General features: G+C 47.6%; 18 non-coding genes across 18 annotated transcripts; all 18 read right to left on the bottom strand.

The window, feature by feature from the left end:
- Positions 1–1,062: 1,062 nt before the first annotated feature.
- On the bottom strand, positions 1,063–1,134 carry TRNAD-GUC (transfer RNA aspartic acid (anticodon GUC)). Its single transcript has one exon. It is a non-coding gene; the product is annotated as a tRNA-Asp (tRNA).
- A 982-nt stretch (positions 1,135–2,116) lies between these two features.
- Positions 2,117–2,188, bottom strand: TRNAD-GUC (transfer RNA aspartic acid (anticodon GUC)). The gene has a single exon. It is a non-coding gene; the product is annotated as a tRNA-Asp (tRNA).
- A 129-nt stretch (positions 2,189–2,317) lies between these two features.
- On the bottom strand, positions 2,318–2,391 carry TRNAI-AAU (transfer RNA isoleucine (anticodon AAU)). The gene has a single exon. It is a non-coding gene; the product is annotated as a tRNA-Ile (tRNA).
- A 1,272-nt stretch (positions 2,392–3,663) lies between these two features.
- TRNAI-AAU (transfer RNA isoleucine (anticodon AAU)) lies at positions 3,664–3,737 on the bottom strand. The gene has a single exon. It is a non-coding gene; the product is annotated as a tRNA-Ile (tRNA).
- Positions 3,738–4,947: 1,210 nt separating this feature from the next.
- TRNAD-GUC (transfer RNA aspartic acid (anticodon GUC)) lies at positions 4,948–5,019 on the bottom strand. The gene has a single exon. It is a non-coding gene; the product is annotated as a tRNA-Asp (tRNA).
- Positions 5,020–5,148: 129 nt separating this feature from the next.
- Positions 5,149–5,222, bottom strand: TRNAI-AAU (transfer RNA isoleucine (anticodon AAU)). The gene has a single exon. It is a non-coding gene; the product is annotated as a tRNA-Ile (tRNA).
- Positions 5,223–6,432: 1,210 nt separating this feature from the next.
- TRNAD-GUC (transfer RNA aspartic acid (anticodon GUC)) lies at positions 6,433–6,504 on the bottom strand. The gene has a single exon. It is a non-coding gene; the product is annotated as a tRNA-Asp (tRNA).
- Positions 6,505–7,858: 1,354 nt separating this feature from the next.
- Positions 7,859–7,930, bottom strand: TRNAD-GUC (transfer RNA aspartic acid (anticodon GUC)). Its single transcript has one exon. It is a non-coding gene; the product is annotated as a tRNA-Asp (tRNA).
- Positions 7,931–8,912: 982 nt separating this feature from the next.
- TRNAD-GUC (transfer RNA aspartic acid (anticodon GUC)) lies at positions 8,913–8,984 on the bottom strand. The gene has a single exon. It is a non-coding gene; the product is annotated as a tRNA-Asp (tRNA).
- Positions 8,985–9,113: 129 nt separating this feature from the next.
- Positions 9,114–9,187, bottom strand: TRNAI-AAU (transfer RNA isoleucine (anticodon AAU)). The gene has a single exon. It is a non-coding gene; the product is annotated as a tRNA-Ile (tRNA).
- A 1,210-nt stretch (positions 9,188–10,397) lies between these two features.
- Positions 10,398–10,469, bottom strand: TRNAD-GUC (transfer RNA aspartic acid (anticodon GUC)). The gene has a single exon. It is a non-coding gene; the product is annotated as a tRNA-Asp (tRNA).
- A 2,146-nt stretch (positions 10,470–12,615) lies between these two features.
- TRNAI-AAU (transfer RNA isoleucine (anticodon AAU)) lies at positions 12,616–12,689 on the bottom strand. Its single transcript has one exon. It is a non-coding gene; the product is annotated as a tRNA-Ile (tRNA).
- A 2,896-nt stretch (positions 12,690–15,585) lies between these two features.
- On the bottom strand, positions 15,586–15,659 carry TRNAI-AAU (transfer RNA isoleucine (anticodon AAU)). Its single transcript has one exon. It is a non-coding gene; the product is annotated as a tRNA-Ile (tRNA).
- A 2,458-nt stretch (positions 15,660–18,117) lies between these two features.
- On the bottom strand, positions 18,118–18,191 carry TRNAI-AAU (transfer RNA isoleucine (anticodon AAU)). The gene has a single exon. It is a non-coding gene; the product is annotated as a tRNA-Ile (tRNA).
- A 1,090-nt stretch (positions 18,192–19,281) lies between these two features.
- TRNAD-GUC (transfer RNA aspartic acid (anticodon GUC)) lies at positions 19,282–19,353 on the bottom strand. The gene has a single exon. It is a non-coding gene; the product is annotated as a tRNA-Asp (tRNA).
- Positions 19,354–19,482: 129 nt separating this feature from the next.
- Positions 19,483–19,556, bottom strand: TRNAI-AAU (transfer RNA isoleucine (anticodon AAU)). Its single transcript has one exon. It is a non-coding gene; the product is annotated as a tRNA-Ile (tRNA).
- Positions 19,557–21,197: 1,641 nt separating this feature from the next.
- On the bottom strand, positions 21,198–21,269 carry TRNAD-GUC (transfer RNA aspartic acid (anticodon GUC)). The gene has a single exon. It is a non-coding gene; the product is annotated as a tRNA-Asp (tRNA).
- Positions 21,270–21,399: 130 nt separating this feature from the next.
- Positions 21,400–21,473, bottom strand: TRNAI-AAU (transfer RNA isoleucine (anticodon AAU)). The gene has a single exon. It is a non-coding gene; the product is annotated as a tRNA-Ile (tRNA).
- Between the last annotated feature and the right edge of the window lie 977 nt (positions 21,474–22,450).

Below are 22,450 nucleotides of genomic sequence, written 5' to 3'. Positions count from 1 at the left end.
GAAAGGGAAGGGTGTCTCTTTCTCTGTCCTTGTCAGAGGCGACATCACGAGTGCTAGGGCTGACTGTGAACTGGGAACTGTATTCGAAACTTTATTCCACAAGAGAAGGAATCAGAAAGTATAGGAAATAACACGGCACCTGGAAGAGTTTGCAATCTAAAAGCCATAGGCCTTAGGCATGGGCTACACGGGGCCTTGTTGTAGCGCCAGTGATTGAGGGAAAGCTGCAGTCCGCATTTCAGCTGCAACTAACTCATGACTTTGGGCAAACGGGTCCCAGGTGACGAAATCAGTCGCTGACCGTCTACTTTACAAGTTATTGACTCTGGTATATGCTGTGCTGCAAACTAATGTCAGGAATCCATTGGATAAGGCTCTGGCCGTGGGCATCTCCCGTACGGACGTTTGTTTCCCCTGGCCAATCTCAGTGGGCTCCTTTCGGCATGTGGTTTCGGCCTATTCGCTCCATGGATTGGGGATATCTACAGAGTTTTTCAGCTTAAACCTTAAGGAAACTGAGGTAGGATAAGTGTGGGTTCTCTCGGTGCAACAACCTAATGGCTTCTTTTTTTGTAGATCTCTTTTTAAATTTCCATCTTTATTTCCATGGAGTCTCTGGAGACTTAAGACTTTGGTTTCTTTCTACCTTTAAGGTTCCTTACACTCCCTCTAGGATTTTACCTCCTTTTTCCTTAGTTTTCTAACTCATGACTTTGGGAAAAAGGGTCCCAGGTGACAAAATCAGTCGCTGAACGTCTACGTTATGCTATGCTGCAAACTAATGTCAGGAATCCATTAAATAAGGCTCTGTCCGTGGACATCTCCCGTACGGACGTTTGTTTCCTCTGGCCAATCTACAGAGTTTTTCAGCTTAAACCTTCAGGAAACTGAGGTAGGATAAGTGTGGGTTCTCTCTGTGCAACGACTTAATGGCTTCTTTTTTTGTAGATCTCTTTTTAAAATTCCATCTTTATTTCCATGGAGACTCTGGAGACTCTGGAGACTTAAGACTTTGGATTCCTTTTTCCTGAGTTTTCTTTGGTGCACAAAGAAAACAATTGCCTCCCCGTCGGGGAATCGAACCCCGGTCTCCCGCGTGACAGGCGGGGATACTCACCACTATACTAACGAGGAATGGGTATGGTGCTTGCCATCACGGTAACCTGCTTAAATGAAGACAGCAGCAATTTCCACCCACCAGATCTAGGCAGTAGGGAGAAAAAGGAGTTTGAGACTGGTACGGTCAAAAAAGAGGAGATGGACTGGCCCGTACGGGGATCAAACCCGCGACCTTGGCGTTATTAGCACCACGCTCTAACCAGCTGAGCTAACCGGCCATGTTGCGCATGTCGGCTGCCCCGGCCGACACCAGTGGGGATCTCACATGTGTCCCAGTCCTTAGAATAGGTACTGATAGCAGTGTGGAGAAAGGGAAGGGTGTCTCTTTCTCTGTCCTTGTCAGAGGCGACATCACGAGTGCTAGGGCTGACTGTGAACTGGGAACTGTATTCGAAACTTTATTCCACAAGAGAAGGAATCAGAAAGTATAGGAAATAACACGGCACCTGGAAGAGTTTGCAATCTAAAAGCCATAGGCCTTAGGCATGGGCTACACGGGGCCTTGTTGTAGCGCCAGTGATTGAGGGAAAGCTGCAGTCCGCATTTCAGCTGCAACTAACTCATGACTTTGGGCAAACGGGTCCCAGGTGACGAAATCAGTCGCTGACCGTCTACTTTACAAGTTATTGACTCTGGTATATGCTGTGCTGCAAACTAATGTCAGGAATCCATTGGATAAGGCTCTGTCCGTGGGCATCTCCCGTACGGACGTTTGTTTCCCCTGGCCAATCTCAGCGGGCTCCTTTCGGCATGTGGTTTCGGCCTATTCGCTCCATGGATTGGGGATATCTACAGAGTTTTTCAGCTTAAACCTTCAGGAAACTGAGGTAGGATAAGTGTGGGTTCTCTTTGTGCAACGACTTAATGGCTTCTTTTTTTGTAGATCTCTTTTTAAAATTCCATCTTTATTTCCATGGAGACTCTGGAGACTCTGGAGACTTAAGACTTTGGATTCCTTTTTCCTGAGTTTTCTTTGGTGCACAAAGAAAACAATTGCCTCCCCGTCGGGGAATCGAACCCCGGTCTCCCGCGTGACAGGCGGGGATACTCACCACTATACTAACGAGGAATGGGTATGGTACTTGCCATCACGGTAACCTGCTTAAATGAAGACAGCAGCAATTTCCACCCGCCAGATCTAGGCAGTAGGGAGAAAAAGGAGTTTGAGACTGGTACGGTCAAAAAAGAGGAGACGGACTGGCCCGTACGGGGATCGAACCCGCGACCTTGGCGTTATTAGCACCACGCTCTAACCAGCTGAGCTAACCGGCCATGTTGCGCATGTCGGCTGCCCCGGCCGACACCAGTGGGGATCTCACATGTGTCCCAGTCCTTAGAATAGGTACTGATAGCAGTGTGGAGAAAGGGAAGGGTGTCTCTTTCTCTGTCCTTGTCAGAGGCGACATCACGAGTGCTAGGGCTGACTGTGAACTGGGAACTGTATTCGAAACTTTATTCCACAAGAGAAGGAATCAGAAAGTATAGGAAATAACACGGCACCTGGAAGAGTTTGCAATCTAAAAGCCATAGGCCTTAGGCATGGGCTACACGGGGCCTTGTTGTAGCGCCAGTGATTGAGGGAAAGCTGCAGTCCGCATTTCAGCTGCAACTAACTCATGACTTTGGGCAAACGGGTCCCAGGTGACGAAATCAGTCGCTGACCGTCTACTTTACAAGTTATTGACTCTGGTATATGCTGTGCTGCAAACTAATGTCAGGAATCCATTGGATAAGGCTCTGGCCGTGGGCATCTCCCGTACGGACGTTTGTTTCCCCTGGCCAATCTCAGCGGGCTCCTTTCGGCATGTGGTTTCGGCCTATTCGCTCCATGGATTGGGGATATCTACAGAGTTTTTCAGCTTAAACCTTCAGGAAACTGAGGTAGGATAAGTGTGGGTTCTCTCTGTGCAACGACTTAATGGCTTCTTTTTTTGTAGATCTCTTTTTAAATTTCCATCTTTATTTCCATGGAGTCTCTGGAGACTTAAGACTTTGGTTTCTTTCTACCTTTAAGGTTCCTTACGCTCCCTCTAGGATTTTACCTCCTTTTTCCTTAGTTTTCTAACTCATGACTTTGGGAAAAAGGGTCCCAGGTGACAAAATCAGTCGCTTCGGCCTATTCGCTCCATGGATTGGGGATATCTACAGAGTTTTTCAGCTTAAACCTTCAGGAAACTGAGGTAGGATAAGTGTGGGTTCTCTCTGTGCAACGACTTAATGGCTTCTTTTTTTGTAGATCTCTTTTTAAAATTCCATCTTTATTTCCACGGAGACTCTGGAGACTCTGGAGACTTAAGACTTTGGATTCCTTTGTTTTCTTTGGTGCACAAAGAAAACAATTGCCTCCGCGTCGGGGAATCGAACCCCGGTCTCCCGCGTGACAGGCGGGGATACTCACCACTATACTAACGAGGAATGGGTATGGTGCTTGCCATCACGGTAACCTGCTTAAATGAAGACAGCAGCAATTTCCACCCACCAGATCTAGGCAGTAGGGAGAAAAATGAGTTTGAGACTGGTACGGTCAAAAAAGAGGAGACGGACTGGCCCGTACGGGGATCGAACCCGCGACCTTGGCGTTATTAGCACCACGCTCTAACCAGCTGAGCTAACCGGCCATGTTGCGCATGTCGGCTGCCCCGGCCGACACCAGTGGGGATCTCACATGTGTCCCAGTCCTTAGAATAGGTACTGATAGCAGTGTGGAGAAAGGGAAGGGTGTCTCTTTCTCTGTCCTTGTCAGAGGCGACATCACGAGTGCTAGGGCTGACTGTGAACTGGGAACTGTATTCGAAACTTTATTCCACAAGAGAAGGAATCAGAAAGTATAGGAAATAACACGGCACCTAGAAGAGTTTGCAATCTAAAAGCCATAGGCCTTAGGCATGGGCTACACGGGGCCTTGTTGTAGCGCCAGTGATTGAGGGAAAGCTGCAGTCCGCATTTCAGCTGCAACTAACTCATGACTTTGGGCAAACGGGTCCCAGGTGACGAAATCAGTCGCTGACCGTCTACTTTACAAGTTATTGACTCTGGTATATGCTGTGCTGCAAACTAATGTCAGGAATCCATTGGATAAGGCTCTGGCCGTGGGCATCTCCCGTACGGACGTTTGTTTCCCCTGGCCAATCTCAGCGGGCTCCTTTCGGCATGTGGTTTCGGCCTATTCGCTCCATGGATTGGGGATATCTACAGAGTTTTTCAGCTTAAACCTTAAGGAAACTGAGGTAGGATAAGTGTGGGTTCTCTCGGTGCAACGACTTAATGGCTTCTTTTTTTGTAGATCTCTTTTTAAATTTCCATCTTTATTTCCATGGAGTCTCTGGAGACTTAAGACTTTGGTTTCTTTCTACCTTTAAGGTTCCTGACGCTCTCTCTAGGATTTTACCTCCTTTTTCCTTAGTTTTCTAACTCATGACTTTGGGAAAACGGGTCCCAGGTGACAAAATCAGTCGCTGAACGTCTACGTTATGCTCTGCTGCAAACTAATGTCAGGAATCCATTAAATAAGGCTCTGTCCGTGGGCATCTCCCGTACGGACGTTTGTTTCCCCTGGCCAATCTCAGCGGGCTCCTTTCGGCATGTGGTTTCGGCCTATTCGCTCCATGGATTGGGGATATCTACAGAGTTTTTCAGCTTAAACCTTCAGGAAACTGAGGTAGGATAAGTGTGGGTTCTCTCTGTGCAACGACTTAATGGCTTCTTTTTTTGTAGATCTCTTTTTAAAATTCCATCTTTATTTCCATGGAGACTCTGGAGACTCTGGAGACTTAAGACTTTGGATTCCTTTTTCCTGAGTTTTCTTTGGTGCACAAAGAAAAGAATTGCCTCCCCGTCGGGGAATCGAACCCCGGTCTCCCGCGTGACAGGCGGGGATACTCACCACTATACCAACGAGGAATGGGTATGGTGCTTGCCATCACGGTAACCTGCTTAAATGAAGACAGCAGCAATTTCCACCCACCAGATCTAGGCAGTAGGGAGAAAAAGGAGTTTGAGACTGGTACGGTCAAAAAAGAGGAGACGGACTGGCCCGTACGGGGATCGAACCCGCGACCTTGGCGTTATTAGCACCACGCTCTAACCAGCTGAGCTAACCGGCCATGTTGCGCATGTCGGCTGCCCCGGCCGACACCAGTGGGGATCTCACATGTGTCCCAGTCCTTAGAATAGGTACTGATAGCAGTGTGGAGAAAGGGAAGGGTGTCTCTTTCTCTGTCCTTGTCAGAGGCGACATCACGAGTGCTAGGGCTGACTGTGAACTGGGAACTGTATTCGAAACTTTATTCCACAAGAGAAGGAATCAGAAAGTATAGGAAATAACACGGCACCTAGAAGAGTTTGCAATCTAAAAGCCATAGGCCTTAGGCATGGGCTACACGGGGCCTTGTTGTAGCGCCAGTGATTGAGGGAAAGCTGCAGTCCGCATTTCAGCTGCAACTAACTCATGACTTTGGGCAAACGGGTCCCAGGTGACGAAATCAGTCGCTGACCGTCTACTTTACAAGTTATTGACTCTGGTATATGCTGTGCTGCAAACTAATGTCAGGAATCCATTGGATAAGGCTCTGGCCGTGGGCATCTCCCGTACGGACGTTTGTTTCCCCTGGCCAATCTCAGCGGGCTCCTTTCGGCATGTGGTTTCGGCCTATTCGCTCCATGGATTGGGGATATCTACAGAGTTTTTCAGCTTAAACCTTAAGGAAACTGAGGTAGGATAAGTGTGGGTTCTCTCGGTGCAACGACTTAATGGCTTCTTTTTTTGTAGATCTCTTTTTAAATTTCCATCTTTATTTCCATGGAGTCTCTGGAGACTTAAGACTTTGGTTTCTTTCTACCTTTAAGGTTCCTGACGCTCTCTCTAGGATTTTACCTCCTTTTTCCTTAGTTTTCTAACTCATGACTTTGGGAAAACGGGTCCCAGGTGACAAAATCAGTCGCTGAACGTCTACGTTATGCTCTGCTGCAAACTAATGTCAGGAATCCATTAAATAAGGCTCTGTCCGTGGGCATCTCCCGTACGGACGTTTGTTTCCCCTGGCCAATCTCAGCGGGCTCCTTTCGGCATGTGGTTTCGGCCTATTCGCTCCATGGATTGGGGATATCTACAGAGTTTTTCAGCTTAAACCTTCAGGAAACTGAGGTAGGATAAGTGTGGGTTCTCTCTGTGCAACGACTTAATGGCTTCTTTTTTTGTAGATCTCTTTTTAAAATTCCATCTTTATTTCCATGGAGACTCTGGAGACTCTGGAGACTTAAGACTTTGGATTCCTTTTTCCTGAGTTTTCTTTGGTGCACAAAGAAAAGAATTGCCTCCCCGTCGGGGAATCGAACCCCGGTCTCCCGCGTGACAGGCGGGGATACTCACCACTATACCAACGAGGAATGGGTATGGTGCTTGCCATCACGGTAACCTGCTTAAATGAAGACAGCAGCAATTTCCACCCACCAGATCTAGGCAGTAGGGAGAAAAAGGAGTTTGAGACTGGTACGGTCAAAAAAGAGGAGACGGACTGGCCCGTACGGGGATCGAACCCGCGACCTTGGCGTTATTAGCACCACGCTCTAACCAGCTGAGCTAAGCGGCCATGTTGCGCATGTCAGCTGCCCCGGCCGACACCAGTGGGGATCTCACATGTGTCCCAGTCCTTAGAATAGGTACTGATAGCAGTGTGGAGAAAGGGAAGGGTGTCTCTTTCTCTGTCCTTCTCAGAGGCGACATCACGAGTGCTAGGGCTGACTGTGAACTGGGAACTGTATTCGAAACTTTATTCCACAAGAGAAGGAATCAGAAAGTATAGGAAATAACACGGCACCTGGAAGAGTTTGCAATCTAAAAGCCATAGGCCTTAGGCATGGGCTACACGGGGCCTTGTTGTAGCGCCAGTGATTGAGGGAAAGCTGCAGTCCGCATTTCAGCTGCAACTAACTCATGACTTTGGGCAAACGGGTCCCAGGTGACGAAATCAGTCGCTGACCGTCTACTTTACAAGTTATTGACTCTGGTATATGCTGTGCTGCAAACTAATGTCAGGAATCCATTGGATAAGGCTCTGGCCGTGGGCATCTCCCGTACGGACGTTTGTTTCCCCTGGCCAATCTCAGTGGGCTCCTTTCGGCATGTGGTTTCGGCCTATTCGCTCCATGGATTGGGGATATCTACAGAGTTTTTCAGCTTAAACCTTAAGGAAACTGAGGTAGGATAAGTGTGGGTTCTCTCGGTGCAACAACCTAATGGCTTCTTTTTTTGTAGATCTCTTTTTAAATTTCCATCTTTATTTCCATGGAGTCTCTGGAGACTTAAGACTTTGGTTTCTTTCTACCTTTAAGGTTCCTTACACTCCCTCTAGGATTTTACCTCCTTTTTCCTTAGTTTTCTAACTCATGACTTTGGGAAAAAGGGTCCCAGGTGACAAAATCAGTCGCTGAACGTCTACGTTATGCTATGCTGCAAACTAATGTCAGGAATCCATTAAATAAGGCTCTGTCCGTGGACATCTCCCGTACGGACGTTTGTTTCCCCTGGCCAATCTACAGAGTTTTTCAGCTTAAACCTTCAGGAAACTGAGGTAGGATAAGTGTGGGTTCTCTCTGTGCAACGACTTAATGGCTTCTTTTTTTGTAGATCTCTTTTTAAAATTCCATCTTTATTTCCATGGAGACTCTGGAGACTCTGGAGACTTAAGACTTTGGATTCCTTTTTCCTGAGTTTTCTTTGGTGCACAAAGAAAACAATTGCCTCCCCGTCGGGGAATCGAACCCCGGTCTCCCGCGTGACAGGCGGGGATACTCACCACTATACTAACGAGGAATGGGTATGGTGCTTGCCATCACGGTAACCTGCTTAAATGAAGACAGCAGCAATTTCCACCCACCAGATCTAGGCAGTAGGGAGAAAAAGGAGTTTGAGACTGGTACGGTCAAAAAAGAGGAGATGGACTGGCCCGTACGGGGATCAAACCCGCGACCTTGGCGTTATTAGCACCACGCTCTAACCAGCTGAGCTAACCGGCCATGTTGCGCATGTCGGCTGCCCCGGCCGACACCAGTGGGGATCTCACATGTGTCCCAGTCCTTAGAATAGGTACTGATAGCAGTGTGGAGAAAGGGAAGGGTGTCTCTTTCTCTGTCCTTGTCAGAGGCGACATCACGAGTGCTAGGGCTGACTGTGAACTGGGAACTGTATTCGAAACTTTATTCCACAAGAGAAGGAATCAGAAAGTATAGGAAATAACACGGCACCTGGAAGAGTTTGCAATCTAAAAGCCATAGGCCTTAGGCATGGGCTACACGGGGCCTTGTTGTAGCGCCAGTGATTGAGGGAAAGCTGCAGTCCGCATTTCAGCTGCAACTAACTCATGACTTTGGGCAAACGGGTCCCAGGTGACGAAATCAGTCGCTGACCGTCTACTTTACAAGTTATTGACTCTGGTATATGCTGTGCTGCAAACTAATGTCAGGAATCCATTGGATAAGGCTCTGTCCGTGGGCATCTCCCGTACGGACGTTTGTTTCCCCTGGCCAATCTCAGCGGGCTCCTTTCGGCATGTGGTTTCGGCCTATTCGCTCCATGGATTGGGGATATCTACAGAGTTTTTCAGCTTAAACCTTCAGGAAACTGAGGTAGGATAAGTGTGGGTTCTCTCTGTGCAACGACTTAATGGCTTCTTTTTTTGTAGATCTCTTTTTAAAATTCCATCTTTATTTCCATGGAGACTCTGGAGACTCTGGAGACTTAAGACTTTGGATTCCTTTTTCCTGAGTTTTCTTTGGTGCACAAAGAAAACAATTGCCTCCCCGTCGGGGAATCGAACCCCGGTCTCCCGCGTGACAGGCGGGGATACTCACCACTATACTAACGAGGAATGGGTATGGTACTTGCCATCACGGTAACCTGCTTAAATGAAGACAGCAGCAATTTCCACCCGCCAGATCTAGGCAGTAGGGAGAAAAAGGAGTTTGAGACTGGTACGGTCAAAAAAGAGGAGACGGACTGGCCCGTACGGGGATCGAACCCGCGACCTTGGCGTTATTAGCACCACGCTCTAACCAGCTGAGCTAACCGGCCATGTTGCGCATGTCGGCTGCCCCGGCCGACACCAGTGGGGATCTCACATGTGTCCCAGTCCTTAGAATAGGTACTGATAGCAGTGTGGAGAAAGGGAAGGGTGTCTCTTTCTCTGTCCTTGTCAGAGGCGACATCACGAGTGCTAGGGCTGACTGTGAACTGGGAACTGTATTCGAAACTTTATTCCACAAGAGAAGGAATCAGAAAGTATAGGAAATAACACGGCACCTGGAAGAGTTTGCAATCTAAAAGCCATAGGCCTTAGGCATGGGCTACACGGGGCCTTGTTGTAGCGCCAGTGATTGAGGGAAAGCTGCAGTCCGCATTTCAGCTGCAACTAACTCATGACTTTGGGCAAACGGGTCCCAGGTGACGAAATCAGTCGCTGACCGTCTACTTTACAAGTTATTGACTCTGGTATATGCTGTGCTGCAAACTAATGTCAGGAATCCATTGGATAAGGCTCTGGCCGTGGGCATCTCCCGTACGGACGTTTGTTTCCCCTGGCCAATCTCAGCGGGCTCCTTTCGGCATGTGGTTTCGGCCTATTCGCTCCATGGATTGGGGATATCTACAGAGTTTTTCAGCTTAAACCTTAAGGAAACTGAGGTAGGATAAGTGTGGGTTCTCTCGGTGCAACGACTTAATGGCTTCTTTTTTTGTAGATCTCTTTTTAAATTTCCATCTTTATTTCCATGGAGTCTCTGGAGACTTAAGACTTTGGTTTCTTTCTACCTTTAAGGTTCCTGACGCTCTCTCTAGGATTTTACCTCCTTTTTCCTTAGTTTTCTAACTCATGACTTTGGGAAAACGGGTCCCAGGTGACAAAATCAGTCGCTGAACGTCTACGTTATGCTCTGCTGCAAACTAATGTCAGGAATCCATTAAATAAGGCTCTGTCCGTGGGCATCTCCCGTACGGACGTTTGTTTCCCCTGGCCAATCTCAGCGGGCTCCTTTCGGCATGTGGTTTCGGCCTATTCGCTCCATGGATTGGGGATATCTACAGAGTTTTTCAGCTTAAACCTTCAGGAAACTGAGGTAGGATAAGTGTGGGTTCTCTCTGTGCAACGACTTAATGGCTTCTTTTTTTGTAGATCTCTTTTTAAAATTCCATCTTTATTTCCATGGAGACTCTGGAGACTCTGGAGACTTAAGACTTTGGATTCCTTTTTCCTGAGTTTTCTTTGGTGCACAAAGAAAACAATTGCCTCCCCGTCGGGGAATCGAACCCCGGTCTCCCGCGTGACAGGCGGGGATACTCACCACTATACTAACGAGGAATGGGTATGGTGCTTGCCATCACGGTAACCTGCTTAAATGAAGACAGCAGCAATTTCCACCCGCCAGATCTAGGCAGTAGGGAGAAAAAGGAGTTTGAGACTGGTACGGTCAAAAAAGAGGAGACGGACTGGCCCGTACGGGGATCGAACCACAAAGAAAATAATTGCCTCCCCGTCGGGGAATCGAACCTCGGTCTCCCGCGTGACAGGCGGGGATACTCACCACTATACTAACGAGGAATGGGTATGGTGCTTGCCATCACGGTAACCTGCTTAAATGAAGACAGCAGCAATTTCCACCCACCAGATCTAAGCAGTAGGGAGAAAAAGGAGTTTGAGACTGGTACGGTCAAAATAGAGGAGACAGACTGGCCCGTACGGAGTTCGAACCCGCGACCTTGGCGTTATTAGCACCACGCTCTAACCAGCTGAGCTAACCGGCCATGTTGCGCATGTCGGCTGCCCCGGCCGACACCAGTGGGGATCTCACATGTGTCCCAGTCCTTAGAATAGGTACTGATAGCAGTGTGGAGAAAGGGAAGGGTGTCTCTTTCTCTGTCCTTGTCAGAGGCGACATCACGAGTGCTAGGGCTGACTGTGAACTGGGAACTGTATTCGAAACTTTATTCCACAAGAGAAGGAATCAGAAAGTATAGGAAATAACACGGCACCTGGAAGAGTTTGCAATCTAAAAGCCATAGGCCTTAGGCATGGGCTACACGGGGCCTTGTTGTAGCGCCAGTGATTGAGGGAAAGCTGCAGTCCGCATTTCAGCTGCAACTAACTCATGACTTTGGGCAAACGGGTCCCAGGTGACGAAATCAGTCGCTGACCGTCTACTTTACAAGTTATTGACTCTGGTATATGCTGTGCTGCAAACTAATGTCAGGAATCCATTGGATAAGGCTCTGGCCGTGGGCATCTCCCGTACGGACGTTTGTTTCCCCTGGCCAATCTCAGCGGGCTCCTTTCGGCATGTGGTTTCGGCCTATTCGCTCCATGGATTGGGGATATCTACAGAGTTTTTCAGCTTAAACCTTAAGGAAACTGAGGTAGGATAAGTGTGGGTTCTCTCGGTGCAACAACTTAATGGCTTCTTTTTTTGTAGATCTCTTTTTAAATTTCCATCTTTATTTCCATGGAGTCTCTGGAGACTTAAGACTTTGGTTTCTTTCTACCTTTAAGGTTCCTTACGCTCCCTCTAGGATTTTACCTCCTTTTTCCTTAGTTTTCTAACTCATGACTTTGGGAAAAAGGGTCCCAGGTGACAAAATCAGTCGCTGAACGTCTACGTTATGCTCTGCTGCAAACTAATGTCAGGAATCCATTAAATAAGGCTCTGTCCGTGGGCATCTCCCGTACGGACGTTTGTTTCCCCTGGCCAATCTCAGCGGGCTCCTTTCGGCATGTGGTTTCGGCCTATTCGCTCCATGGATTGGGGATATCTACAGAGTTTTTCAGCTTAAACCTTCAGGAAACTGAGGTAGGATAAGTGTGGGTTCTCTCTGTGCAACGACTTAATGGCTTCTTTTTTTGTAGATCTCTTTTTAAATTTCCATCTTTATTTCCATGGAGTCTCTGGAGACTTAAGACTTTGGTTTCTTTCTACCTTTAAGGTTCCTTACGCTCCCTCTAGGATTTTACCTCCTTTTTCCTTAGTTTTCTAACTCATGACTTTGGGAAAAAGGGTCCCAGGTGACAAAATCAGTCGCTTCGGCCTATTCGCTCCATGGATTGGGGATATCTACAGAGTTTTTCAGCTTAAACCTTCAGGAAACTGAGGTAGGATAAGTGTGGGTTCTCTCTGTGCAACGACTTAATGGCTTCTTTTTTTGTAGATCTCTTTTTAAAATTCCATCTTTATTTCCATGGAGACTCTGGAGACTCTGGAGACTTAAGACTTTGGATTCCTTTGTTTTCTTTGGTGCACAAAGAAAACAATTGCCTCCGCGTCGGGGAATCGAACCCCGGTCTCCCGCGTGACAGGCGGGGATACTCACCACTATACTAACGAGGAATGGGTATGGTGCTTGCCATCACGGTAACCTGCTTAAATGAAGACAGCAGCAATTTCCACCCACCAGATCTAGGCAGTAGGGAGAAAAATGAGTTTGAGACTGGTACGGTCAAAAAAGAGGAGACGGACTGGCCCGTACGGGGATCGAACCCGCGACCTTGGCGTTATTAGCACCACGCTCTAACCAGCTGAGCTAACCGGCCATGTTGCGCATGTCGGCTGCCCCGGCCGACACCAGTGGGGATCTCACATGTGTCCCAGTCCTTAGAATAGGTACTGATAGCAGTGTGGAGAAAGGGAAGGGTGTCTCTTTCTCTGTCCTTGTCAGAGGCGACATCACGAGTGCTAGGGCTGACTGTGAACTGGGAACTGTATTCGAAACTTTATTCCACAAGAGAAGGAATCAGAAAGTATAGGAAATAACACGGCACCTAGAAGAGTTTGCAATCTAAAAGCCATAGGCCTTAGGCATGGGCTACACGGGGCCTTGTTGTAGCGCCAGTGATTGAGGGAAAGCTGCAGTCCGCATTTCAGCTGCAACTAACTCATGACTTTGGGCAAACGGGTCCCAGGTGACGAAATCAGTCGCTGACCGTCTACTTTACAAGTTATTGACTCTGGTATATGCTGTGCTGCAAACTAATGTCAAGAATCCATTGGATAAGGCTCTGGCCGTGGGCATCTCCCGTACGGACGTTTGTTTCCCCTGGCCAATCTCAGTGGGCTCCTTTCGGCATGTGGTTTCGGCCTATTCGCTCCATGGATTGGGGATATCTACAGAGTTTTTCAGCTTAAACCTTAAGGAAACTGAGGTAGGATAAGTGTGGGTTCTCTCGGTGCAACAACTTAATGGCTTCTTTTTTTGTAGATCTCTTTTTAAATTTCCATCTTTATTTCCATGGAGTCTCTGGAGACTTAAGACTTTGGTTTCTTTCTACCTTTAAGGTTCCTTACGCTCCCTCTAGGATTTTACCTCCTTTTTCCTTAGTTTTCTAACTCATGACTTTGGGAAAAAGGGTCCCAGGTGACAAAATCAGTCGCTGAACGTCTACGTTATGCTCTGCTGCAAACTAATGTCAGGAATCCATTAAATAAGGCTCTGTCCGTGGGCATCTCCCGTACGGACGTTTGTTTCCCCTGGCCAATCTCAGCGGGCTCCTTTCGGCATGTGGTTTCGGCCTATTCGCTCCATGGATTGGGGATATCTACAGAGTTTTTCAGCTTAAACCTTCAGGAAACTGAGGTAGGATAAGTGTGGGTTCTCTCTGTGCAACGACTTAATGGCTTCTTTTTTTGTAGATCTCTTTTTAAAATTCCATCTTTATTTCCATGGAGACTCTGGAGACTCTGGAGACTTAAGACTTTGGATTCCTTTTTCCTGAGTTTTCTTTGGTGCACAAAGAAAACAATTGCCTCCCCGTCGGGGAATCGAACCCCGGTCTCCCGCGTGACAGGCGGGGATACTCACCACTATACTAATGAGGAATGGGTATGGTGCTTGCCATCACGGTAACCTGCTTAAATGAAGACAGCAGCAATTTCCACCCACCAGATCTAAGCAGTAGGGAGAAAAAGGAGTTTGAGACTGGTACGGTCAAAAAAGAGGAGACGGACTGGCCCGTACGGGGATCGAACCCGCGACCTTGGCGTTATTAGCACCACGCTCTAACCAGCTGAGCTAATCGGCCATGTTGCGCATGTCGGCTGCCCCGGCCGACACCAGTGGGGATCTCACATGTGTCCCAGTCCTTAGAATAGGTACTGATAGCAGTGTGGAGAAAGGGAAGGGTGTCTCTTTCTCTGTCCTTGTCAGAGGCGACATCACGAGTGCTAGGGCTGACTGTGAACTGGGAACTGTATTCGAAACTTTATTCCACAAGAGAAGGAATCAGAAAGTATAGGAAATAACACGGCACCTGGAAGAGTTTGCAATCTAAAAGCCATAGGCCTTAGGCATGGGCTACACGGGGCCTTGTTGTAGCGCCAGTGATTGAGGGAAAGCTGCAGTCCGCATTTCAGCTGCAACTAACTCATGACTTTGGGCAAACGGGTCCCAGGTGACGAAATCAGTCGCTGACCGTCTACTTTACAAGTTATTGACTCTGGTATATGCTGTGCTGCAAACTAATGTCAGGAATCCATTGGATAAGGCTCTGGCCGTGGGCATCTCCCGTACGGACGTTTGTTTCCCCTGGCCAATCTCAGCGGGCTCCTTTCGGCATGTGGTTTCGGCCTATTCGCTCCATGGATTGGGGATATCTACAGAGTTTTTCAGCTTAAACCTTAAGGAAACTGAGGTAGGATAAGTGTGGGTTCTCTCGGTGCAACAACTTAATGGCTTCTTTTTTTGTAGATCTCTTTTTAAATTTCCATCTTTATTTCCATGGAGTCTCTGGAGACTTAAGACTTTGGTTTCTTTCTACCTTTAAGGTTCCTTACGCTCCCTCTAGGATTTTACCTCCTTTTTCCTTAGTTTTCTAACTCATGACTTTGGGAAAAAGGGTCCCAGGTGACAAAATCAGTCGCTGAACGTCTACGTTATGCTCTGCTGCAAACTAATGTCAGGAATCCATTAAATAAGGCTCTGTCCGTGGGCATCTCCCGTACGGACGTTTGTTTCCCCTGGCCAATCTCAGCGGGCTCCTTTCGGCATGTGGTTTCGGCCTATTCGCTCCATGGATTGGGGATATCTACAGAGTTTTTCAGCTTAAACCTTCAGGAAACTGAGGTAGGATAAGTGTGGGTTCTCTCTGTGCAACGACTTAATGGCTTCTTTTTTTGTAGATCTCTTTTTAAAATTCCATCTTTATTTCCATGGAGACTCTGGAGACTCTGGAGACTTAAGACTTTGGATTCCTTTTTCCTGAGATTTCTTTGGTGCACAAAGAAAACAATTGCCTCCCCGCCGGGGAATCGAACCCCGGTCTCCCGCGTGACAGGCGGGGATACTCACCACTATACTAACGAGGAATGGGTATGGTGCTTGCCATCACGGTAACCTGCTTAAATGAAGACAGCAGCAATTTCCACCCACCAGATCTAGGCAGTAGGGAGAAAAAGGAGTTTGAGACTGGTACGGTCAAAAAAGAGGAGACGGACTGGCCCGTACGGGGATCGAACCCGCGACCTTGGCGTTATTAGCACCACGCTCTAACCAGCTGAGCTAACCGGCCATGTTGCGCATGTCGGCTGCCCCGGCCGACACCAGTGGGGATCTCACATGTGTCCCAGTCCTTAGAATAGGTACTGATAGCAGTGTGGAGAAAGGGAAGGGTGTCTCTTTCTCTGTCCTTGTCAGAGGCGACATCACGAGTGCTAGGGCTGACTGTGAACTGGGAACTGTATTCAAAACTTTATTCCACAAGAGAAGGAATCAGAAAGTATAGGAAATAACACGGCACCTGGAAGAGTTTGCAATCTAAAAGCCATAGGCCTTAGGCATGGGCTACACGGGGCCTTGTTGTAGCGCCAGTGATTGAGGGAAAGCTGCAGTCCGCATTTCAGCTGCAACTAACTCATGACTTTGGGCAAACGGGTCCCAGGTGACGAAATCAGTCGCTGACCGTCTACTTTACAAGTTATTGACTCTGGTATATGCTGTTCTGCAAACTAATGTCAGGAATCCATTGGATAAGGCTCTGGCCGTGGGCATCTCCCGTACGGACGTTTGTTTCCCCTGGCCAATCTCAGCGGGCTCCTTTCGGCATGTGGTTTCGGCCTATTCGCTCCATGGATTGGGAATATCTACAGAGTTTTTCAGCTTAAACCTTAAGGAAACTGAGGTAGGATAAGTGTGGGTTCTCTCGGTGCAACAACTTAATGGCTTCTTTTTTTGTAGATCTCTTTTTAAATTTCCATCTTTATTTCCATGGAGTCTCTGGAGACTTAAGACTTTGGTTTCTTTCTACCTTTAAGGTTCCTTACGCTCCCTCTAGGATTTTACCTCCTTTTTCCTTAGTTTTCTAACTCATGACTTTGGGAAAAAGGGTCCCAGGTGACAAAATCAGTCGCTGAACGTCTACGTTATGCTCTGCTGCAAACTAATGTCAGGAATCCATTAAATAAGGCTCTGTCCGTGGGCATCTCCCGTACGGACGTTTGTTTCCCCTGGCCAATCTCAGCGGGCTCCTTTCGGCATGTGGTTTCGGCCTATTCGCTCCATGGATTGGGGATATCTACAGAGTTTTTCAGCTTAAACCTTCAGGAAACTGAGGTAGGATAAGTGTGGGTTCTCTCTGTGCAACGACTTAATGGCTTCTTTTTTTGTAGATCTCTTTTTAAAATTCCATCTTTATTTCCATGGAGACTCTGGAGACTCTGGAGACTTTGGATTCCTTTTTCCTGAGTTTTCTTTGGTGCACAAAGAAAACAATTGCCTCCCCGTCGGGGAATCGAACCCCAGTCTCCCGCGTGACAGGCGGGGATACTCACCACTATACTAACGAGGAATGGGTATGGTGCTTGCCATCACGGTAACCTGCTTAAATGAAGACAGCAGCAATTTCCACCCACCAGATCTAAGCAGTAGGGAGAAAAAGGAGTTTGAGACTGGTACGGTCAAAAAAGAGGAGACGGACTGGCCCGTACGGGGATCGAAACCGCGACCTTGGCGTTATTAGCACCACGCTCTAACCAGCTGAGCTAACCGGCCATGTTGCGCATGTCGGCTGCCCCGGCCGACACCAGTGGGGATCTCACATGTGTCCCAGTCCTTAGAATAGGTACTGATAGCAGTGTGGAGAAAGGGAAGGGTGTCTCTTTCTCTGTCCTTGTCAGAGGCGACATCACGAGTGCTAGGGCTGACTGTGAACTGGGAACTGTATTCGAAACTTTATTCCACAAGAGAAGGAATCAGAAAGTATAGGAAATAACACGGCACCTGGAAGAGTTTGCAATCTAAAAGCCATAGGCCTTAGGCATGGGCTACACGGGGCCTTGTTGTAGCGCCAGTGATTGAGGGAAAGCTGCAGTCCGCATTTCAGCTGCAACTAACTCATGACTTTGGGCAAACGGGTCCCAGGTGACGAAATCAGTCGCTGACCGTCTACTTTACAAGTTATTGACTCTGGTATATGCTGTGCTGCAAACTAATGTCAGGAATCCATTGGATAAGGCTCTGGCCGTGGGCATCTCCCGTACGGACGTTTGTTTCCCCTGGCCAATCTCAGCGGGCTCCTTTTGGCATGTGGTTTCGGCCTATTCGCTCCATGGATTGGGGATATCTACAGAGTTTTTCAGCTTAAACCTTAAGGAAACTGAGGTAGGATAAGTGTGGGTTCTCTCTGTGCAACGACTTAATGGCTTCTTTTTTTGTAGATCTCTTTTTAAAATTCCATCTTTATTTCCATGGAGACTCTGGAGACTCTGGAGACTTAAGACTTTGGATTCCTTTTTCCTGAGTTTTCTTTGGTGCACAAAGAAAACAATTGCCTCCCCGTCGGGGAATCGAACCCCGGTCTCCCGCGTGACAGGCGAAGATACTCACCACTATACTAACGAGGAATGGGTATGGTGCTTGCCATCACGGTAACCTGCTTAAATGAAGAAGGCAGCAATTTCCACCCACCAGATCTAGGCAGTAGGGAGAAAAAGGAGTTTGAGACTGGTACGGTCAAAAAAGAGGAGACGGACTGGCCCGTACGGGGATCGAACCCGCGACCTTGGCGTTATTAGCACCACGCTCTAACCAGCTGAGCTAACCGGCCATGTTGCGCATGTCGGCTGCCCCGGCCGACACCAGTGGGGATCTCACATGTGTCCCAGTCCTTAGAATAGGTACTGATAGCAGTACCTATAGGTACTTAAACCTTAAGGAAACTGAGGTAGGATAAGTGTGGGTTCTCTCGGTGCAACGACTTAATGGCTTCTTTTTTTGTAGATCTCTTTTTAAATTTCCATCTTTATTTCCATGGAGTCTCTGGAGACTTAAGACTTTGGTTTCTTTCTACCTTTAAGGTTCCTGACGCTCTCTCTAGGATTTTACCTCCTTTTTCCTTAGTTTTCTAACTCATGACTTTGGGAAAACGGGTCCCAGGTGACAAAATCAGTCGCTGAACGTCTACGTTATGCTCTGCTGCAAACTAATGTCAGGAATCCATTAAATAAGGCTCTGTCCGTGGGCATCTCCCGTACGGACGTTTGTTTCCCCTGGCCAATCTCAGCGGGCTCCTTTCGGCATGTGGTTTTGGCCTATTCGCTCCATGGATTGGGGATATCTACAGAGTTTTTCAGCTTAAACCTTCACTAAACTGAGGTAGGATAAGTGTGGGTTCTCTCGGTGGAACGACTTAATGGCTTCTTTTTTTGTAGATCTCTTTTTAAATTTCCATCTTTATTTCCATGGAGTCTCTGGAGACTTAAGACTTTGGTTTCTTTCTACCTTTAAGGTTCCTTACGCTCCCTCTAGGATTTTACCTCCTTTTTCCTTAGTTTTCTAACTCATGACTTTGGGAAAAAGGGTCCCAGGTGACAAAATCAGTCGCTGTACGTCTACGTTATGCTATGCTGCAAACTAATGTCAGGAATCCATTAAATAAGGCTCTGTCCGTGGGCATCTCCCGTACGGACGTTTGTTTCCCCTGGCCAATCTACAGAGTTTTTCAGCTTAAACCTTCAGGAAACTGAGGTAGGATAAGTGTGGGTTCTCTCTGTGCAACGACTTAATGGCTTCTTTTTTTGTAGATCTCTTTTTAAAATTCCATCTTTATTTCCATGGAGACTCTGGAGACTCTGGAGACTTAAGACTTTGGATTCCTTTTTCCTGAGTTTTCTTTGGTGCACAAGGAAAACAATTGCCTCCCCGTCGGGGAATCGAACCCCGGTCTCCCGCGTGACAGGCGGGGATACTCACCACTATACTAACGAGGAATGGGTATGGTGCTTGCCATCACGGTAACCTGCTTAAATGAAGACAGCAGCAATTTCCACCCACCAGATCTAGGCAGTAGGGAGAAAAAGGAGTTTGAGACTGGTACGGTCAAAAAAGAGGACACGGACTGGCCCGTACGGGGATCGAACCCGCGACCTTGGCGTTATTAGCACCACGCTCTAACCAGCTGAGCTAACCGGCCATGTTGCGCATGTTGGCTGCCCCGGCCGACACCAGTGGGGATCTCACATGTGTCCCAGTCCTTAGAATAGGTACTGATAGCAGTGTGGAGAAAGGGAAGGGTGTCTCTTTCTCTGTCCTTGTCAGAGGCGACATCACGAGTGCTAGGGCTGACTGTGAACTGGGAACTGTATTCGAAACTTTATTCCACAAGAGAAGGAATCAGAAAGTATAGGAAATAACACGGCACCTGGAAGAGTTTGCAATCTAAAAGCCATAGGCCTTAGGCATGGGCTACACGGGGCCTTGTTGTAGCGCCAGTGATTGAGGGAAAGCTGCAGTCCGCATTTCAGCTGCAACTAACTCATGACTTTGGGCACACAGGTCCCAGGTGACGAAATCAGTCGCTGACCGTCTACTTTACAAGTTATTGACTCTGGTATATGCTGTGCTGCAAACTAATGTCAGGAATCCATTGGATAAGGCTCTGGCCGTGGGCATCTCCCGTACGGACGTTTGTTTCCCCTGGCCAATCTCAGCGGGCTCCTTTCGGCATGTGGTTTCGGCCTATTCGCTCCATGGATTGGGGATATCTACAGAGTTTTTCAGCTTAAACCTTAAGGAAACTGAGGTAGGATAAGTGTGGGTTCTCTCGGTGCAACAACCTAATGGCTTCTTTTTTTGTAGATCTCTTTTTAAATTTCCATCTTTATTTCCATGGAGTCTCTGGAGACTTAAGACTTTGGTTTCTTTCTACCTTTAAGGTTCCTTACGCTCCCTCTAGGATTTTACCTCCTTTTTCCTTAGTTTTCTAACTCATGACTTTGGGAAAAAGGGTCCCAGGTGACAAAATCAGTCGCTGAACGTCTACGTTATGCTCTGCTGCAAACTAATGTCAGGAATCCATTAAATAAGGCTCTGTCCGTGGGCATCTCCCGTACGGACGTTTGTTTCCCCTGGCCAATCTCAGCGGGCTCCTTTCGGCATGTGGTTTCGGCCTATTCGCTCCATGGATTGGGGATATCTACAGAGTTTTTCAGCTTAAACCTTCAGGAAACTGAGGTAGGATAAGTGTGGGTTCTCTCTGTGCAACAACTTAATGGCTTCTTTTTTTGTAGATCTCTTTTTAAAATTCCATCTTTATTTCCATGGAGACTCTGGAGACTTAAGACTTTGGTTTCTTTCTACCTTTAAGGTTCCTTACGCTCCCTCTAGGATTTTACCTCCTTTTTCCTTAGTTTTCTAACTCATGACTTTGGGAAAAAGGGTCCCAGGTGACAAAATCAGTCGCTGAACGTCTACGTTATGCTCTGCTGCAAACTAATGTCAGGAATCCATTAAATAAGGCTCTGTCCGTGGGCATCTCCCGTACGGACGTTTGTTTCCCCTGGCCAATCTCAGCGGGCTCCTTTCGGCATGTGGTTTCGGCCTATTCGCTCCATGGATTGGGGATATCTACAGAGTTTTTCAGCTTAAACCTTCAGGAAACTGAGGTAGGATAAGTGTGGGTTCTCTCTGTGCAACGACTTAATGGCTTCTTTTTTTGTAGATCTCTTTTTAAAATTCCATCTTTATTTCCATGGAGACTCTGGAGACTCTGGAGACTTAAGACTTTGGATTCCTTTTTCCTGAGTTTTCTTTGGTGCACAAAGAAAACAATTGCCTCCCCGTCGGGGAATCGAACCCCGGTCTCCCGCGTGACAGGCGGGGATACTCACCACTATACTAACGAGGAATGGGTATGGTGCTTGCCATCACGGTAACCTGCTTAAATGAAGACAGCAGCAATTTCCACCCACCAGATCTAGGCAGTAGGGAGAAAAAGGAGTTTTGAGACTGGTACGGTCAAAAAAGAGGAGACGGACTGGCCCGTACGGGGATCGAACCCGCGACCTTGGCGTTATTAGCACCACGCTCTAACCAGCTGAGCTAACCGGCCATGTTGCGCATGTCAGCTGCCCCGGCCGACACCAGTGGGGATCTCACATGTGTCCCAGTCCTTAGAATAGGTACTGATAGCAGTGTGGAGAAAGGGAAGGGTGTCTCTTTCTCTGTCCTTGTCAGAGGCGACATCACGAGTGCTAGGGCTGACTGTGAACTGGGAACTGTATTCGAAACTTTATTCCACAAGAGAAGGAATCAGAAAGTATAGGAAATAACACGGCACCTGGAAGAGTTTGCAATCTAAAAGCCATAGGCCTTAGGCATGGGCTACACGGGGCCTTGTTGTAGCGCCAGTGATTGAGGGAAAGCTGCAGTCCGCATTTCAGCTGCAACTAACTCATGACTTTGGGCAAACGGGTCCCAGGTGACGAAATCAGTCGCTGACCGTCTACTTTACAAGTTATTGACTCTGGTATATGCTGTTCTGCAAACTAATGTCAGGAATCCATTGGATAAGGCTCTGGCCGTGGGCATCTCCCGTACGGACGTTTGTTTCCCCTGGCCAATCTCAGCGGGCTCCTTTCGGCATGTGGTTTCGGCCTATTCGCTCCATGGATTGGGGATATCTACAGAGTTTTTCAGCTTAAACCTTAAGGAAACTGAGGTAGGATAAGTGTGGGTTCTCTCGGTGCAACAACTTAATGGCTTCTTTTTTTGTAGATCTCTTTTTAAATTTCCATCTTTATTTCCATGGAGTCTCTGGAGACTTAAGACTTTGGTTTCTTTCTACCTTTAAGGTTCCTTACGCTCCCTCTAGGATTTTACCTCCTTTTTCCTTAGTTTTCTAACTCATGACTTTGGGAAAAAGGGTCCCAGGTGACAAAATCAGTCGCTGAACGTCTACGTTATGCTCTGCTGCAAACTAATGTCAGGAATCCATTAAATAAGGCTCTGTCCGTGGGCATCTCCCGTACGGACGTTTGTTTCCCCTGGCCAATCTCAGCGGGCTCCTTTCGGCATGTGGTTTCGGCC

The sequence above is a fragment of the Hyla sarda genome, chromosome 4 (assembly GCF_029499605.1).
Source record: "Hyla sarda isolate aHylSar1 chromosome 4, aHylSar1.hap1, whole genome shotgun sequence".
Taxonomy (NCBI): Eukaryota; Metazoa; Chordata; class Amphibia; order Anura; family Hylidae; genus Hyla; species Hyla sarda.
Note: the sequence above shows the minus strand (reverse complement) of the source record. Positions and strands in the feature narration are given on the sequence as shown.